The sequence below is a fragment of the Theropithecus gelada genome, chromosome 3, assembly GCF_003255815.1.
Source record: "Theropithecus gelada isolate Dixy chromosome 3, Tgel_1.0, whole genome shotgun sequence".
In the NCBI taxonomy this organism is placed as follows: Eukaryota; Metazoa; Chordata; class Mammalia; order Primates; family Cercopithecidae; genus Theropithecus; species Theropithecus gelada.
Window position 1 is genome coordinate 56,445,832 of NC_037670.1, and position 19,590 is coordinate 56,465,421.

The 19,590-nt window shown below is 40.2% G+C and overlaps 1 pseudogene; it reads right to left on the reverse strand.

The window, feature by feature from the left end:
- Window positions 1-3,593: 3,593 nt before the first annotated feature.
- Window positions 3,594-19,590, reverse strand: part of LOC112621614 — a 57,371-nt pseudogene continuing 41,374 nt past the window's right edge.

The window sequence follows — 19,590 nt, forward strand, 5'->3', positions numbered from 1 at the left end:
CCACGAGGTCGCGGGCAACCCGGCGCGCTGCCAGGGGCTGGCGGGCGGCAAGGCGCGCGACGCGGAGGGCCACGGGCAAGGACACTATGGGCAACCTGCCGCGGGACCCCGGCCACGTCCTGAGCACTTCAGCCGCTCGCTGCAGACCCTCAAGGACCGCCTGAAGAGCCTCGAGGTAGGGGGCGGAAGACGGGGGACCTGGAAATGGGGATGCTCCCATGGGGCGGAAGACACGGGAGGATCGGGGGAAGGAGGCATGGCCTTGGGAAGAGTGTGATCGTCCGCGGGGTGAGCTGGACTTGAGGGTGAAAGGTGAGGGTCTCCATCCTGCTCAGGAAGTCCCCTGCGTGGCATCCTTTCCCAACCCCCTGCTCTTGCTGGAAGGAAACGTTTAAATTTCACCCCTCACCCCCAGCCTGCTCGCCGGGACTGCCCGCGGGACCGCCGAACACTTCCCGAGGTCCGGGTTAGCGAACCTAGGTGGCCAAGCCGTGGGTGCCAAATACCCGGGGTCGCGGTAGCCTCTATCCTTTTGCAAATCTCCAAATCTCCTCGAGCTGGGATGCGCTCCCGCAGGCTGTGTCTGTGTTGGGTACATTCAAAATCCTCTTTTCTAGCTATTTGAGAAGATATAATAAATTATTGTCAGCTGTGTTTACCCTACAGTGCTGTAGAACACCAGAACTTAGTCCTCCTATCTAGCTGCCAGATGACTTTTTAACCTTTCGCAGCGGGTTGCTAGGAGGCTGCCACGGGAGGTCAGCTGCAAATTCGCAATTGCAAAACCGTGGAACCAGCCCAGATGCCCATCACGTGGGTAATGGATAAAGAAACTGTGAGAATAATTGTTTTTTACAGTAGCTGCATCATTTTACATTGCCACAGGCAACATATTAGGATTCCATTTTTTCCATGTCCTAGCCAACACTCGTTATTGTCCATCTTTTTTTTTTATTATTATTATTATAGTTATCTTAGTGGGTATGAAGTGGTATCTCAGTGTGGTTTTGATTTGTGTTTCCCTAATAACTAATGATGTGGAGCACCTTGTCATGCGTTCATTGGCCATTTGTATGTCTTGTTTAAGAAATGTCTACTCAAATTCTTTACCTATTTTGGGGGGGCTTTCTTTTTTTAACTTTCATTTTAATTCAGGGGTTCATGTGCAGACGTGTGATATAGGTAAACTTGTTCCATGTATATTTATTGAATAGATTATTGCATCACCCAGATATTAAGCCTAGTACCCATTAGTTATTTTTCCTGACCCTCTCCCTTCTCCTACTCTCCACTCTGTGATAGGCCCCAGTGTGTGTTGTTTTCTTCTATGTGTCTGTGTGTTCTCATCACTTAGCTCCCACTTACAAGTGAGAACGTGCGATATTTGGTTTTCTGTTCCTGTGTTAGTTTGCCAAGGATAATGACCTCCAGCTCCATCCATGTCCCTGCAAAGGACGTGATCTGGTTCCTTTTTATGGCTGCATAGTATTCCATAGTATATATGTACCACATTTTCTTCATCTAGTCTATCATTGACCGTCATTTGATTCCATGTCTGTGCTATTATGAATAGTGCTGCAGTGAGCACATGCCTGCATGCGTCTTTATAACAGAATGATTTCTATTCCTTTGGGCATATACCCAGTAGTGGGATTGCTGGGTCAAATGGTATTTCTGTCTTTAGGTCTTTGTGAAATCACCACACTGTCTTCCACAATGGTTGAACTAAATTTACACTCCCACCAACAATGTAAACACATTCCTTTTTCTCTACAACCTCCCCAGCATCTGTTATTTTTTGACTTTTTAATCATAGCCATTCTGGCTGGTATGGGATGGTATCTCATTATATTTTTAATTGGATTATGTTTTTGTTGTTGAGTTGTAAGAGTTCTATATACATTCTAGATGAAAGTCCCTTTATTAGATGTATAATCTAAACATTTGTTTCTTAGGATTTGCAGCACTTTTTCCAGTCTCCTTTCGTGTCAGTACCTATCTTCAAACAGAGCCATGGTCCATCTCAGATATCTTCCCAACCCTGATTCCAGATCCAGGCTCCAGAAGGCCCTGGTTTTAGCTTAGGTTCCTGTTGTGTCTGATAGATGAGATGTTTATGAGCCTCAATCTGTCTTTCAGTTTTCCTTTTGATGTTTCATCATGTTTCAGTTTCTAGCAAAGAGCCTCATTCAGTCATAAACTCACAGCATCCAATTGTCCTGAAAGATGTTTGTCAATATTGTGTATAGTATGTGTGTGCATGTGTGTGTGTACTTTTTAAAAAATTGTGAGGTTGGAACTATTGGCATTTTACTATTCTTTCTTCCTTTGCTTTTATGCTTAGAAAGATCTGTCAGTCTAAGAGGAGAGAAGCATGATCTTGTAATTTCTTACAGTGGTTTTCTTCCTTATTAGATATTTTAGGTATTAAAATATCTTTGTGTCTCTTTCAGAGTATATTTCAATTTTAATTCTATCCCATTATTTATTTTTTTAAAATTCCTGCACCAGAAGCTGGAAGCATAGCTTTTGTGTGTGTGTGTGTGTGTGTGTGTGTTTGTGTGTGTGTGTGTGTGTGTATGTATCTCCTCTAACCCTAACACAGGGCTGGTTATGTTATAGGTGCTCAACAAATATTTGCTGGATGAATTTATGATTGAAGATTATAACATGGTAAGGACACAGAGAGCAAGTGTTGTAAGATGCTGATGAGGACATTGTTGGAATGGCTGACAGTGACTTTGAAAGAAGAAATAATAGTACCTGGCTCAGTGCCTATCATATAGTAGGCACTCAGTAAAATATTTAAGATGTGAGAAGAGTTTTGAAGTCGTAAGCTCTATATGAATTAAATTCCTCCAACTGAATTATCCCCCTTCTACTGTTGCTCTAAGTCACCTAAAAACTCTTAGCCAACCCCACTTTTCTTTTTCTTTCTTTTTTTTTTTTTTTAAGGCAGAGTCCCACTTCATCACCCAGACTGGAGTGCATTGACACTACGTTGCCCAGGCTGGTCTTGAACTCCTGGTCTCAAGCAGTCCTCCCACCTCAGTTTTTCAAGTAGCTGGGACTACAGGTGCACACCACAGATCACATTCTTCTTAGGAAACACCCCACAGTGCCTACTGCCACGTTTGGTCCAAATAGAAGGCTAATATCTATTATTACATGAATAGTAAAGAAAGCATGATGGTTGTCATTTCACTGGGCTGGTATTTTCTGTACTGGTGGGTTGGATTGTGTGAAGTCACTGAAACCAAAATGGTACATCTTCAGTTGTGGTACGTCTTCAGTAGTGGTATGTCTTTGATGTCTTCAAATATACAGATCTTTCAACTACAGTGGATGTAGTTGTAAAGGGTTGAGGGGTCAGAGTCAACAGGGCACTCTGGGAATGAAGTTAGAAGTAGAATCACAGAAGTTTGATCCTGGAAAGAAGGAATGTTACAGAACATTGCAACCTTATTTTTATATATTTGTGTGTGTGTGTGTGTGTGTGTGTGTGTGAATTTGTTTTTATTGGGGAACAGCACACAGGGTGGGAAATGTGGGAAATGGTATGCCCCACCTCACAGAGAATGTCCATTTGCATTCTAAACTGCCTGGGCTGCTTTATGGAACTTTTTCTTCTTCTTGGAGCTGCTCTTGCTGCCCGTGGCCTCTTTGGGTCCACTGCTAACCGGCTCCTCTTTGGAGAATTTCCTTTTTCTTGGAGACACTTCTGTTGCCTTTTCGGAGTCATTAACTGTTTCCTCCTTGGGTGAAGACTGCTTCCTCTTGGGAAAATTGGTGCTGCCAGTGTTCTCTTCAAGATTGCTACTCATCAGCTCCTCCTTGGAAAAATATTTCTTTTCTTGGGTTTGGAGAAAGAGATAGATGAATCTTCCATTCCATTCTCCTGAGGAACCTCCTGGAACTTTTGCTTTTTCTTATTTTTGGGTTTTTCACTTGTCTCCTCACACTCCTCTGGAGTACTACTGCTGTTTTCTGAAGATGTGAGGACAAGGTTTTTGTTTGTTTGTTTGTTTTGTTTTTTTTGGAGATGGAGTCTCACTTTGTGTCATCCAGGCTGGAGTGCAGTGGCCCAATCTCAGCTCACTGCAACCTTCAGCTCCTGGTTTCAAGTGATTCTCCTACCTCAGCCTCCTAAGTAGCTGGGATTACAGGTGCACGTCACCATGCCTGGCTAATTTCTGTCTTTTTAGTAGAAACACGGTTTTACCATGTTGGTCAGGCTGGTTTCAAACTCCTGACTTGGTGATTCACGCGCCTCGGCCTCCCAAAGTGTTGGGATTACAGGCGTGAACCACCGTGCCCAGCTGTGACCTTGTCATTTTTACAAGAGAGAAAACCAAGGCCTGCAGTGGCTCCTTGCTTTCCCAAGGTCAGTCGTCGAAACCATCAGTCCAGGACCCCGGACTCTCCAGGCAGGGCCCTTTCCTCTCTGATGAGTTGAGCTCCTTATATATTTTACCAAGTCTTGATTCGTAACTTAAAGATGAGGCAGTAACCTCAGGCATAACCGAAAAGGCTGGGAGAGCCAAGTTCAGGGGAAATACTCACATTTCATCCCCAGAGCTGTCTTTCTGCTCAAACCACCTTGCTTGGAAGCTGGGGAGTTTTCCTGTTTTGGCTTGTGTCAAAGTCCAAAACAACGCAGCTTGCAGATGTCCACATCCTAATGGGAAAGAAAGCCTTTGACTAGCAAGTGATGCAAAAGCCATCCTACCTCCCTGCATCATTTGTTTTTCCGTTTGCTTTTCACACTGCCATTCCTGACTATGGCGCCTCTGTCTTACAGAAAATGACAAGGAAGGCTGGATTTGCTTCAGGATGAATTCTGAGTCCCCAAACGTGTGTGGGTTGCAAAGTAATTATTACACAGGAGAATATGTGTATTCGAGCACATCTTACCTTTCACTTTGCCCATTAAACTGGGCCTGAACAACACCCTACTGACTCACACCAGTGATGCTGTCAGTGGTTTTACCTGTGATTTTCCAAGCAGCAGGTATTGGGTCAGCATAGAAAAGGCTGTCTGATCAAATGATGGACTCTCTTCCTCTAAAAGACAGTAGTAAAGAACAAAAAGTCAGCATGCCCAGAAGAATTCACAAGGCTTAGGCAAAAGCATGGTGACTGCTGCTGGAAATGTATAGTCCTCTCATCTACCGTGGACATGGAAAGGGGATGAGGGTGCAGAGTCAGGGTCACAGTCAACAGGACATGCTGGGCAGTGGAGTTAGAATCACAGAGGAGGACTGGGCGCAGTGGCTCACACCTGTAATCCCAGCACTTTGGGAGGCTGAGGCAGGCAGATCACTTGAGGTCAGGAGTTCAAGATCAACCTGACCAACATGGAGAAACCCCGTCTCTAGTAAAAATACAAAATTAGCCAGGTGTGGTAGTGCATGCCTGTAATTCAAGCTACTTCGGTGACTGAGGCAGGAGAATCGCTTGAACCCAGGAGGCGGAGGTTGCAGTGAGCTGAGATTGCACCGTTGCACTCCGGCCTGGGCAAAAAGAGCAAAACTCCATCTCAAAAAAAAAGGAAGTCAGAGTCTCTTTTTAGGCTGAGCGTGGTGGCTAACGCCTGTAATCCCAGCACTTTGGGAGGCCAAGGCGGGCGGATCACCTGAGGTCAGGAGTTCAAGACCAGCCTGGTCAACATGGTGAAAACTTGTCTATACTAAAAATACAAAAATTAGCCGAATGTGGTGGCAGGCACCTGTAATCCAAGCTGCTTGGGAGGCTGAGGCAGGAGAATCGCTTGAACCTGGGAGGCGGAGGTTGCAGTGAGCCGAGATCGCACCATTGCATTCCAGCCTGGATGACAGAGCAAGACCATCTCCAGAAAAAAAAAAGACCGTACTTGCATTGCATGATTTTCTGTGCTCATGATCATTTTCTGTTCCAGGATCTCATCCAGACCACATGCATTTAGTGTATTCAAGCACATCTCACCTTTCTTTTCTTTTTTTTTTTTGAGACGGAGTCTAGCTCTGTCGCCCAGGCTGGAGTGCGGTGGCCGGATCTTGGCTCACTGCAAGCTCCGCCTCCCAGGTTTACGCCATTCTCCTGCCTCAGCCTCCCGAGTAGCTGGGACTACAGGTGCCCGCCACCTCGCCTGGCTAGTTTTTTTGTATTTTTTGGTAGAGACAGGGTTTCATTCACCATGTTAGCCGGGATGGTCTCGATCTCTTGACCTCGTGATCTGCCTGCCTCGGCCTCCCAAAGTGCTGGGATTACAGGCTTGAGCCACCGTGCCCGGCCACATCTCACCTTTCACTTTGCCCATTAAACTGGGCCTGAACAACACCCTACTGACTCACACCAGTGAGATCTCTTGATTCCCTTCTAATCTGAAGCCCTCAGGAGATTCTGATACAGTGTCTCAGGAACTTCATCCTGGGAGATGCTGAGGAACTGGGACCCAGGATGGGCAAAGGGCTGATGAGGAGAAAAGAGAGAGGGAAGATGCAAGGGAAGTGGCGTTTTAGAGAACAGGCTGCTGTGGTGTGTGTGAATGTGTGTGTTGGTGTGCATGCATGTCTATGTGCACATGTGCGTGTGTCGATATGGGGGTGCACATGTGTTTCTGTGTGTGCATGCGTAGGTACGTGTATGTGTGTGTGTGCACATGTGTGTCTGCATGTGTGTAGCTTCCTGTGTCTCTGTGTGTACAAATATGTGTGTGTGTGTAAAATTGGGAGGGTGATGGCTGTTGGGTAGGAGCAGGAGAAACTCCTGGAGAAAAATCCAATGTTTCTCCACTTATTAGTGTATATGTATATATATTCTCTCTCTCTCTCTCTGTGTATATATATATAGAAACACCCCATCACAGTCTCCTGTCTTCCTACAATGTTGTTTTTGTTTTGTTTTGTTTTGTTTTTGTAGAGGCAGGGTCTCACTACATTGCCCAGGCTGGTCTTGAACTCCTGGCCTCAAGCGATCCTCCTACCTCAGCCTCTCAAAAGTGATAGGATTACAGGCGTAATTTCCCCAGTGCAGCCTCTGAGCCCACTGCCCCACACGACCCTCAGCCCCGGTGGGTGGGTGTCCCTGACAGTTGCAAGAGGGAAAAAGATAGGACTGTCAGTGTCTTTAATAATAGAAGAGATAAATCACTGTAATAAGACTGGAGACCATCCAGGTTGCAGGTCAGCTTTACAAATCACAGGAATGAGCAGCAGCAGAACCTAGGGGACCCCTCCTGGGGAGCAGGAGGTTGAAGGCTCCATTGCAGCTCACCCACCCAGCCACTGTAAGCATGTCATTTCCAAGATTAATGTATGCAATATTTGCTTCTCTGCCCTTTTAAACAAATCTGAACCTGTTTTTGAGGATAAGCAATAGAGGGAGATAAGGACAGAAGTGACATTTATTTGCTTCACAAACAAGGGTTCCTCCTGTTTTGGAATGAGACCATTCATATATCTCTGGGCATGCATTTCATCATTGTCTGATCACAAAAGTAAACCGTGTTGATTACAAAAGCTTTCGAAAATACAGAAAATAACAAAGAGAAAATTAAAAGTCACCTACAATTTGGAGATGACTACTGTCATCACTTCTCTGCACATAAACATATTTTTTAAAAATGTGAAGGAACAAGCATTTGTCATATATATTATGCATGTATCTATGTATGTATTATGTATATGTGTAATATACGTATTTAGGGATATATATATTTGAGAAAAACATTGAAGAGAAGCAGAATTAGAGTGCGGTGGCTCACACCTGTAATCCAGCATTTTGAGATGCCAAGGTAGGAGGATCACTTGAGCTCAGGAGTTCGAGACCAGCCTGGGCAACATAGTGAGACCCCATCTGTGGGAAAAAAAAAACCTAGCTGGGCGTGGTAGCACATGTCTGTGGTGCCAGCTACTCAGGAGGCTGAGATGAGAAGATTGCTTAAGCCAGGGAGTTGGAGGCTGCAGTGAGCTGTGATGGTGCCACTGCACTCCAGCCTAGGTGACAGAGTGAGACCCTGTCTCTACAAAAATAAAAAAGAAAAGAAAGAATAAGAAAAGCAGAGGAATTATTTAACACAAATGAAGAATTGTGATTAACTTTGGGCAACGTAGCAAGATTCCATCTCTACAAAAAATTTAAAAATTAGCTGGGTGTGGTGGCATGCACCTGTGGTCCCAGCTACTCAGGAGGCTGAGGTAGGAAGATTGCTTGAGTTCAGAGTTTTAGGCTGCAGTGAGCTGTGATTGCACCACTGCACTGACAGCAAAAGACCCTGTTTGTGAAAAAAAAAAAAAAGAGAGAAAAAGAAAAAAACCAGTAACAGCTGAGCCTGGGACCTTCCAATGTGAACACATTGGGGAGAAGAGGAGGAACCAGCAGAGACTGAGAAGAGGCCTCCAGGGAGCTAGGAGGAGAACCAGGGGATAGGGTGGGGTCCTGGAGGCTGAGAGAAGTACCCAGAAGAGGGGTGCTTATGATGGGTAGACATGATGCGGATGGAGAATCAATGCCGGACTCAGCAGCTTGGGGACCCTGGCCACTGGGATAATGCCAGCTGTGGTGGATGGAGTAGGTTGACTAGCAGTCCCCCAATAGATATATCCAGGGCCTCACCCGTAGTACATATGAATGTAACCTCATTTGGAAATACGCTGTTTGCAGATGCAGTTACATAAGGTCAGTCTCAAGCTGGGCACAGTGGCTCATGCCTGTAATGCCAGCACTTTGGGAGGCTGAGGCAGGGGAATCACCTGAGGTCAGGAGTTCAAGACCAGCCTGGCCAACGTGGTGAAACCCAATCTCTACCAAAAATAAAAAAATTAGCCCATGTGGTGGCATGTGCCTAGAATCCCAGCTACTTGGGAGGCTGAGGCAGGAGAATGGCTTGAACCTGGGAGGTGGAGGTTGCAGTGAGCTGAGATCATGCCCTTGCACTCCAACCTGGGCAACAAGAAAGAAACTGCATCTCAAAAAAAAAAAAAAAAAAAAAAAAAAAAAGTATCTCAAGATGAGATCATCCTGGATTTAGGGTAGGGTCAGCCCTAAATCCAATGATCCAATGACATGTGTCCCTATAAGAGGAAGAAAAGGCCGGGTGTGGTGGCTCACATCTGTAATCTCAGCACTTTGGGAGGCCGAGGTGGGTGGATCATGAGGTCAGGAGTTCGAGATAGCCTGGCCAATATGGTGAAACCCCATCTTTACTGAAAATACAAAAATTAGCCGGGTGTGGTGGGGCGCACCTGTAGTCCCAGCTACTCTGGAGGCTGAGGCAGAGGAAGAGCTTGAACCTAGGAGGCGGAGGTTGCATTAAGCTGAGATCGTGCCACTGCACTCCAGCCTGGGCAACAAGAGCGAAACTCCATTTCAAAAAAAAAAAAAATCTCCAGATGAGATCATCCTGGATTTAGAGTTGGCTCTGATCCAATGATGTGTGTCCTTAGAAGAGGCAGAAAAGACCACACACACACACACACACACACACACGGGGTCTTTGAAGACAAACAGAGACTGGAAGGATACCACTGCAAGCCTGGGGTTGCCAGCGACCAGGAAAAGATGGAGAGTGGCATAGGTAGGGTAGATCCTCCCTCAGAACCTTCAGAAGGTGGCATCCCTCCTGTCACTGTGGTTTTGGCCTTCTGTCCCCTGGACTATGAGAGAACAAATTTCTGTTGTCTTAAGTCTCTCCTGCTTTATGATAATTTGTTCACAGCAGCCACAGGAAAATAGCACCACAGAGTAGTGAGGATTTAAGCTGGAGTCTGTTTTCCTTTCTTTTTTTTTTTTTCTTTTTTTCTTTTTCAGAGACAAGTCTCACTCTGTCACCCAGGCTGGGGTGCAGTAGCATGATCACGGCTCACTGCAGCCTCAGACTCCTGGGCTGAAACAATTCTCCCACCCCTGTCTCCAGAGTTAGCTGGGACCACAGGCGCACACTACCATGCTTGGATAATTTGAAAAAAATTTTTATAGAGGTAGAGTCTCACTATGTTGCCCAGGCTGGTCTTGAATTCCAGCAATCCTTAAGCAATCCTCCTACCTTGGCCTCCCAAAGTGCTGGGATTACAGGCATGAGCCACCGCACCCGGCCCCTCCCTCCTCTTAAAGAGTCAGAAAGTATAGAATATTATCATTGACTATAGTAAGCCTGTTGTGCTTTCAAATACTAGATCTTATTTGTTCTACCTAATTATATTTTTATAATCATTAACCATCCCTACATTTTCCACATCCCCCAACCCCTCAGCTACCCTTCCCATCTTCTGGTAACCATCATTCTGCTCTCTATTTTGATGAGTTCAATTGTTTTCATTTTTAACTCACACATATGAGTGAGAACATGCAAAATTTGTCTTTCTGTCCCTGGCTTATTTCACTTTGCATAATGTCCTCCAGGTCCATCCCTGTTGTTGCAAATGACAGGATTTCATTTTTTATGGCTGAATATTTCATGATGTACATGTACCACGTTTTCTTTATCCATTTTTCTCTTGTAGGACACAGGCTGATTCCGAATTTTAGTTATTTTGAATAGTGTTTCAGTAAACATGGGAGTGTAGCTATCACTTTGATATACTGATTTCCTTTCTTTTCAGTGTTTGCCTAACAGTGGGATTGCTGCATCATATGGTGATTCTATTTTCAGTTTCTTGAGGAAGCTCCATACTGTTCTTCATAGGGAATGTACTAATTTACATTCTCACCAATGGCCATTTGTATGTCTTCTTTTAAGAAATGTCTATTTTAGATTTTGTGTTTTTAGAAGTTTCATAGTTTGAGGTTTTAGATTTAAGTCTTTAATCCATTTTGATTTAATTTTTGTATGTGGTGAGAGATGATCTAGTTTCATTATTCTGCATATAGATATTCAATTTTCCCAGCTCCATTTATTGAAAAGACTGCCCTTTCCCTAATGTATGTTTTTGACACCTTTGTCAAAAATCAGTTGGTTGTAAATGTATGAATTTATTTCTGGGTTCTCTATTCCGTTTTATTAGTCTATGTGTCTATTTTTATGCCAGTACCATACTCTTTTGATTACTATAGCTCTGTAGTATAATTTGAAGTGCAGTAATGTAATTCATCTGGTTTTGTTTTGTTTTTTTTTTTGGCTTAGGATAGTTTTGACTATTCTGGGTCTGTTGTGGTTCCATATAAATTTTAAGATTTATTTTGTATATTTCTGTGAAGAAGGTCATAGGTATTTTTGTAGGAATTATATTGAATCTATGGTTTGCTTTGGGTAGTATGGACATTTTATAAATATTCTTCCAATCCATGAACATAGAATATCTTTTCATTTTTCATGTGTTCTCTTCAATTTCCTGCATCCATGTTTTTGAGTTTTTATTGCAGAGATCTTTCACTTTTTGATTAAGGTTATTCCTAGGCTTTATTTGTAAGTATTCCAAATGGGTTTACTTCCTTGACTTCTTTCACTTTTAGCATATAGAAATACTACTGATTTTCATATGTTGATTTTGTATCCTGTAATTTTAATAAATTTGTTTATCAGTTCTTATAGATTTTTGGGTGCAGTCTTTAGGTTTTTCTAGACATAAGGTCATGTTGTCTCCATCTAGGACTTCCAGTGCTATGTTGAATAACAATGGTAAAACTGAGCATCCTCGTCTTGTTTCCACATATTAAAAGAAAGCCTAAGAGATTTTCCCCATTCAGTGTGATACTTTCTGTGTGTCTATCATGCATGGCTTTGATTGTGTTGAGGTATGTTTTTTCCATACCCAGTTAGTTGTTTTTCGAGCTTTTATCATGAAGGGATGTTGAATTTTATGGACTTCCATTTCAGCAACAGTTGAAATTATCATTTAGTTTCTGTTCTTTCTGTTGACGTGATGTATTACACTGATTTGCATATGTGGGACTATCTTTGCATCTCTGTATGCATTCAACTCGATCAAAATGAATCATCTTTTAATGTGCTGTTGAATTTTGTTTTTGAGTATTTATTGATAAGTTTTTCATCAATGGTTGTGTCTACTTTTGGTATCATGGTAATACTGGACTCAGAGTTAGTTTAAAAGTATTCCCTCTTACCCCAGTTTTCAGAATAGTTTGAGTAGAATTGGTATAGCTTTTCTTTAAATGCGTGGTAGAATTCCACAGTGAAACCATTATAAAGCCATCAGGTACTGGGCTTTTCTTTGCTGGGAGATTTTTATTACAGCTTGTATCTTGTTACTTATTATTGGTATTTTCAGGTTTGGATTTCTTCATATTTCAATAGGTTGTATGTAGTAAAATAAAATTTCTTCTAGGTTTTCCAATTTATTGCCACATACTTGCCCATAGTAGTCTCAAGTGATACTTCAAATTTCTGCAGTATCACTAGTAATGTCTCCTTTTTCATCTCTGATTTTATTTATTTAGGCCTTCTCTCTTTTTCCCTTAGTTCTGGCTAAAGATTTGTTGATTTTGTTTAACTTTTCAAAAACCAACTTGTTTTTCATTGATCTTTTGTATTTTTTATTTCTATTTTGCTCATTTCTGCTCTGATCTTTATTATTTCTTTTTACTATGAATTTTGGGTTTGGTATTCTCTTATATTTCTATTTCTTTAAGATATATGGTTAGTTTGCTTATTTGAAGTTGTTACTCTTTTTTGATGTAGGCACTTAGTACTATAGCCTTCTCAGTAATCCTTTTGCTGTATCCTACAGGTATGCTTTGTTTTCATTTAAATTTGTTTTAATAAGCGTTTTAATGTAATTATTAACTTCATGGGCCCACTGGTCATTAAGGAACATATTATTTCATTTCCATGTGTTTGTACAGTTTCTAAAATTCCTGTTATTCCTAATTTCTAGTGTTGTCTCTTTGTGGTCAGACAAGATACTTGAAATGATTTTGTGGTGCTTTCTGGAATTTTTAAAACTCATTTTGTGTTATAACATGTGGTCTTTACTTGAGAATGATCCATGTGCTGAGGAGAAGAATTTATATTCTGCAGCTTTGGTGTAAAATATTCTGTAAATATTTATTAGGTTCATTTGGTCTGTAGTACAGACGTAAGTCTTAAGTTTCTTTATTGATTTTCTGTCTGGATGATCTGTTCAGTGCTGCAGTTGGGGTGTTGAGGTTTCCTGTTATTACTGCATTGAAGTTTCTCTCTTTAGCTCTAAGAATTTTGGTTTTGCATATCTGGGTGTTCCAGGGTTGGGTTTATATATATTTACAGTTGTTATATATCTTGCTGAATTTATTTTTTTATCTTTATATAATGATCTTAATCTATTTTTATAGGTTTTTTCTTGAAATCTAAATTAAGTAACTGTTCTACTCTTTTTTTGGTTTCCATTTGCATGAAATATCTTGTTCCATCCCTTTATTTTCAGTCTGTGTGTATTTTTATATGTGAGCTGAGTCTTGTAGGCATCCTATAGTTGAGTGTTGGTGGGTTTTTTGTTTTTGTTTTTGTTTTTGTTTTTCATTTTTTTTGTTTTGTTTTGTTTTGTTTGGTCCATTTAGCTACTCTATGCCTTTTGATTGGAGAGTTTAGTTGATTTACATTTAATATTATTATTGATAGATAAGGACTTACTACTGCCATTTAGTTATTTGTTTTCTGTTTGTATTGTGCAAAGAAGAAACTTAAAAACTCTACAATTTACCTCTCAATGCATTCTAAATTTTATTCCTCTTATTTATATTTTTTATATTTACGCACCACAATTACAGTGTTCTGTATTTATCTGTGTACTTACTGTTACCAGTGAGTTTTGTACCATCAGATAATTTCTTATTGTTTGCTAACACACTTTTCTTTCAGATTGAAGAACTCCCTCTTTAGCATTTCTTGTTAACACAGGTATGGTATTTATGAAATTGCTAAGCTTTTGTTATTTTGGGGAAGTCTTTATTTCTCCTTCATGTTTGAAGGCTATTTTAACTGAGTATATTATTATAAGATACAAGTTTTTTATTCTTCAGAACTTTGAATATGTCATGCCACTCTGTCCTGGTCTGTAAAATTACCACTGAGAAGTCTGTTGCGAAAAGTATTAGAACTCCTTTAAGTGTCATCAATTTCTTTTGGGATCCTTTCTTTACCCTTGACCTTTAGTAATTTGGTTATTATATACTTTGAGGTAGTCTTATTTGGGTTAAATCTGCTTGGTCCTATGACCATCTTATACCTGAATATTGATATCTTCCTTTAGGTTGGGATTGTTCTCTGGTATTATTTTTTTGAGTAAGTTTTTAACCCCAACCTCTGTATCTTTTCTTAAGGCCAAAAACTCTTAGATTTGTCCTTTTGAGGTTATTTCCTCTATCTTGTAAGGGTGTTTCATTCTTTGTATTTCTTTCCTTTGACTATGTGTTTTCAAATAGCCTGTCTTCCAGCTCACTAATTCTTCCTTTTGCTGAATTAATTCTGCTGCTGAGAGACTCTGGTACATTTTTCAGTGTGTTAATTGAATCTTTTAGCTCCAAAATTTCTGCTAGATTTTTAAAAATTATTTCAATCTCTTTGTTAGTATTTTCTAACTGGATTCTGAATTTCTTCTCTGTTTTGTTAACGTTTTTTGAACTTCCTCAAAACAGCTGTTTTGAATTATCTGCTTGAAAGGTCACAAATCTCTGTTACTCTGGGATTGATTCCTGGTGCCTTATTTAGTTTATTTGGTAAAGTCATGTTTTCTTGCATATACTTAGTGCTTGTGGATGTTTGTTGATGCCTGGGCATGAAAAGTTAGGTATTTATTGAAATCTTCACAGTCTGAGTTCTTTTGTACTTATCTCTCTTGGGAAGCCTTTTAAGTCTCAATTCAAAGGGAATTAAGTGTTGTGATCTAAGTCTTCGGTCACTGCAGGTGTATCTGCACAAGGGGCACTACAAGCTCATTAATGCTGCAAGTCTTGCAGACTCATATAGCCTGTGTGGGTTTAGGTAAGATCTGGGAGAATTCTCCTGATTACCAGGCAAAATCTGTAGTTCTCTTCCCTCATGTTCCCCCAAACTGAAGGAGCCTCTCTCTCTACTTGTTGGGCTGTCTTGAGTCAGTGGAAGATTGATGCAGGCACTTCCTTGGCCACCACAGCTAGGATGCCCTGGGCCAAACCTGAACTCAGCACAGTACTGGGTTTCACCCCAGGACCATGGTGACTACTGCCTCACTACCACTGACATTTATTCACAGTCCAAGGGCCATTTAGTCTGCAGGTGGTGAATCCTGCCAGGACTGCTTCTTATGTCTAGCACAGCAGATTCCCTGCTAGCCCAGGGTGCACCTAGAAATGCTGTCCAGGAGCTATGGCCTGGAATCAGTGGCTTCAGGAATCTTCTCTGTGCTTTAGTTTATTGTGGCCAAACTGGTGCCCAAGTTGCAAGACAAAGTCTTGCTGACTCTTCCCTCTCCTTTTCACAAACAGAAGTCTCTCCCTGAGTACTCTGGGTGGAGTTGGGGGAGGGGCGATGCAACCACTCCCTTGGATGCCACAACTGGCGTCTTGCTTGGTGACTTGTACTCCAGTTCCACTGGCTGTGAGCCTAGAACAGCACCCATACTTGCCCAAGGACTATAGTTCTTGTGGCCTGACTGCTTTTTGAATTGATCCAGAACTGCAGGGTTCTTTAATCTGCGGGTGGTGGAGATAGCTGGAACTCTGGTTTCTACTGCTGGGCTGGTGTATTCCTCTCTGTCCAGGACTAGTTTGAATGCTCCTTCTGTAGGAACTAGCAGAATTCTGCCCTGCATTGTTTTCTGCTGTGACAGGGCAGTTTTGAGTTCCAGTGCAAAGTCCCAGATTTGTTTCACTCTCACTCCCCCAAGTATGCAAACTCTCATTCTCTGATTCTCTCTCCCCACGTTTCCAGGGTAGATGGGGGAGGGGTGGTATAGGCAATACAAGACTGTCTTTACTACCCTCTTCAGTGCCTCTTTCCTTGATATAATGTTAAAACCAGATATTGTGACTGCTCACCTGATTTTTGGCTCTTATGAAGGTGCTTATTTTGTGTGTGGCTAGGTGTTCAATTTGGTGTTCCCACATGGGGATGACTGCTGAGGCTTTCTATTCTGCTATCTTGCTCTAAATCCCTCCTGGTCAGATGAATTTTAATTGGACACCTTCACTAGTGCTCTATTTCAACATTAAAAACAAAGGGTGTTAAACATTAGTCTGACATTCATCATGACAAGTAACTGAGCTTTTGGTGAACATATGTGATGTCAACATTATTCATTCTGTTTCTGTTGATCAACACAAATAGTGCAAATTAATTCTGGTCAGACAAAAGTTTTCAGCAAATAAATATGATTTTTACTCTTGGTTTTTATCATTAAAGTCATATGAAGTTTGCTAAAACATATATAACACCCATGACATTGTTAAGAAAACTAGCAATGAAGGAGTTAATATAGTGTTCACTGCATAATAAATAAAAGTAATTTGAATTCATCTCGGTTGTTTTTCTATTAGCTTTATTGATTACTTTTTGTAATTTATTCTATTAAGGAATAATACCTCCTGACACTTAATTAGAATAAACAAAATTTAAAAACATTTCTAAAACTATTACTTTATTAGGTGGTCCTAATAATCCTGTATTTTTCTCATCTTTTTTCATGTAAAAAAGTTAGTAAATAAGGGAGTAAGCGGCAGCATACTTACATTTTTTTATTTTAAATGTAAGTTTACATTGTGTTTGTAACCTATAAATTCAAAGTTTATCTTAAAAGGCTGCAGTCATCATCATTGACAATATTAATACAGTTATGTTTTAAATACATAATATTCTTTTAGAGCAATACACTGTCATCTACCTTGAAATTTTTCTATAAAATATAAAGTTTCCTTTTTGCGTGTCTTTCTTTTTAGTTTAAGTGCTTTTAATCAGCTTTCTACTCAAATGTCTAGTATGATGACTCTCTGTCATGTCATAATCCACTGTAGCTATTCTGAGTAAAACATAAATGCATTGAAGTATAAAGGGGGCCCATCAGATCTTCTGCAATGCCAGAGAATCAGGCAAAGCATCTACATAATCAAGAAAAATGACCAGATTACACTGCTTGTCAGCCACCCTAAGGAGCAATTTACTTCAGCTGCTGCTGGGCATAAGAATAACAGCTACTAGTATAGCACTGCTACCAAGACTTTAGCCACTGCTAAATCTGAATTCTTGTGGTCTCTCTCTCTCCTCCATGCTCATGATAATGGTTTTTGTGCAGTATCTTTTTTTATGTCCCTCTCCTCCTCCTCAAATCCCATGGGGATGTGTGCAAACTGAAAATTCCATATCAAACATCTGAACTTGCTTCAGAGGACCTGGGAATGTGTTGCTGACTTTTATTTAGTAAGGAGGCATTCTTGAAGTGAGTGTACTAAAATTTTAGGAAAATGTTTAAAATGTCCTTAGTTGTCAAAAATCAAGAGGTGTTTTGTTCAAAATAATGAAATTTGATAGAATTTTAGATTTTCATACACCCTAAAAATGTTTTTCTGAAAGGTATTGATGGCATTATGGTGTCATAATGCTGTGGGTAGAAGCAGCAGCATTGTAGTGAGCATATTAGCTATGAAATAGCCACATTAGTGGTGATGTCTGGGCAAAGACAATGATGAGTGAGACGGTAATGCCATTCCTGATGCCATTCCTGATGACATGGAGAGTGAGGTGCTAAATGTGCTGTTCATGGGCATCATTACCCTTAGCTCAGACAACAATATCTTGGGCTTTAACATGACAACTTTGTCATAGACATCAGTAGACTCAGCAGCAGCAACATCAAAACAGTTATTACTTTGGCAGTTATGCAGAATGATGTAGATTGTTTTTATTGGTCAATGGTGAAAGAATCTCCATGTTTTGCAATGAGCAAAAGGTATATTGTCCACAGGGTAGGCAGAGTTGCTGCAGAAAACAATTGTTAGTACTTTAAATATGGAGGAGAGCTATTGCTTGATAAACCAATGGGAGACTTCTGTGAAACTCTTAACACTATTTGGAAGGAAATAGAGGGAAATCTAAAGTCCCAACCAAACAGCTGATATTGAGATTCTGTTCTAAACCGGAGGTACATGAGGTCTAATGTTCACATCAATTTCAATGTTTTAAAGTAGCTGCATTCTCATATTGTGAAAAAAATCACTAACAATAAATCACAGAATTAAATGTATGTTTAACTTAGAAATGGTTAGGGTTTTCATAGAATTATTGACTTTTAATATCTTTTTAATGAAATTGAAATCTCACATGGGAGTCTAAGTTAGAAAAGAGCTAACTGCAGGGCTGCTTTGGATGAAGCAGAGTTTAGGGATGTGGAAAATAGCACTCCCTCCATTCATTCCCATCTCTATTGGCTTTTTTTCCATCCCTTCTCTCCCGTTCTCCTTCCCTTCTATGGTCTCGCTGTTTCCCTCTCTCTCTTTCTCTCCTTCTTCTCAGGTTTCTGGAATACTTCCTGGAAGTCTCTCTAAAAATTTAAAAAACAATGATATAATGGGTTACAACTGGAGCCTCAAAAATATAAACTGTTATTAGGTAGAGAGGAAGTATATTTGTTCTATAGTGGAAGTGAATTCCAACTCAAAATAGAAAGAACTTTATAATTAACAGAACTTACTGGAAATGGAATAGATATTTTCAGCATATTGGAAGTTACATATTCCATTGTTCTTTATAAGTCAGACTTAGGGATTCAAAGCTAATGGAAGTAAATTCTAACTCAAAATAGAGAAGAAGAATTTTATAATCTAGAAAACATTCCAAAAATGACATAGGTAACTTCATTAGATTAATTTCCTGATGACTGACCATGTTCAGAGACTAGAAATTCACTACAAGTGTTCAAGGGAATTTAAATATCAGTGCAGTGGTTGTCCTTAGAATCTATCATTAAATGGAATCATTCTGTACATCATCTGCCAATCAAGCCTAGAATAATTTCCTGCCATGAGCATCAGGTAAATTGGAAATTGTTTTACAATTTTTCATATATCTTATAATTTTTAAGATTCCAATGACATTATAAACTCCATATTGCTTTTTTCTTTTATTCCATGAAGACCTTTATTTCTTTGAAATCAACACCTTTAAAAATAATAATTCTTGTTTTCTAGATTATTCCAAGAGAGATAAACTGTAGGTAGAGGGAAAATGTAAGTGTATTTACTCATGTACATTGTACTGCATGTGCATACTTTGAAAGATCTTCCAAAGGAAGGATGAAAGAACATTTGTGAGCAACATAAGATAAGCTAGGAAACATTGAAATATTAAAGGATAACATCAACTTAATTTATAAACCAATTCAGGAACCACTTTAATTCTGAAAGTAATAGATACAGAGTTACCAGGTTACAAAAACACATTATGTCTTACTTTTGGAAGATAAGGATGCTTTTTCTTCTGTGATTACACTGCATATATTTTCTTTAGTAAAAAATGAAAACCCTAATTCCTTATGTACATCATCTTGGACTACTATAGTACATTTATTTCTTTGTGAATTACTTTATAAAAATAAATATCTTTTACATAAAAAATATTTTATATAAAAGATAAGAGGAAACATCTTAAGGCAGAAAATTTGTGAAAGAAACATAATGGAATAAACATTTTACTTATTGACACGTAAC